Raw genomic sequence first — 709 nt, forward strand, 5'->3', positions numbered from 1 at the left:
GACTCCGTGGCGGATGGAACCGATGTATCGAGTGCCAAGGAACGTAATGTCATCTACAGGATGTAGGCATGACTTTTCCTCATTAATCGTCCATCCCTCACTTTGAAAGTGAGCGCCTAGTTGGTTGACTACACTAGTAACTACAGAACTATCGTGACCCATGATAGCACTATCATCGACGTAACTCCAAATTTTTAATTCCTTCTCTGGGAGAAGAGAGTGCGAGGCTTGAAAATTCTTTAGGGTATTATTCATGGCACTAGTAGCTAGTGATGGAGCATTGCGATATCCTTGTGGACAAACCGTCCACTTGTACATAGTGCCATCAATGCACATATTTAGTATTCCTTCCGGGTCAGTTATCGGGATGGAAAAGAACATGTTTTTCAGATCCAGTGTGACTCCTACCCGCTTACTTTGTTGGAACTGTGCCATCTCAAACATACATTGTGGCAGAGTAGAAGGATTAGGTTGTTGGAGTACTTGACATTTTTTTAACCTCTCTATAGTCTACAAATAGCCGGGCTTCGTTAGGCTTTCCAGGTTTCGCAACTCCCCATCCTGATGACAGGTAGGTGCTGGCAGTTACGGTCTTAATACAGCCTCGTCGCTTGAGTCACTGCAGAAGGTCAATAAGGGACTGTTTTAGAGGACCCTTAGTTGGGATAGGTCGATATCGCCAGGTGGAGGTGTTACGAAGAATTGGTCG

The sequence above is a fragment of the Alligator sinensis genome, unplaced genomic scaffold (assembly GCF_000455745.1).
Source record: "Alligator sinensis unplaced genomic scaffold, ASM45574v1 scaffold502_1, whole genome shotgun sequence".
In the NCBI taxonomy this organism is placed as follows: Eukaryota; Metazoa; Chordata; order Crocodylia; family Alligatoridae; genus Alligator; species Alligator sinensis.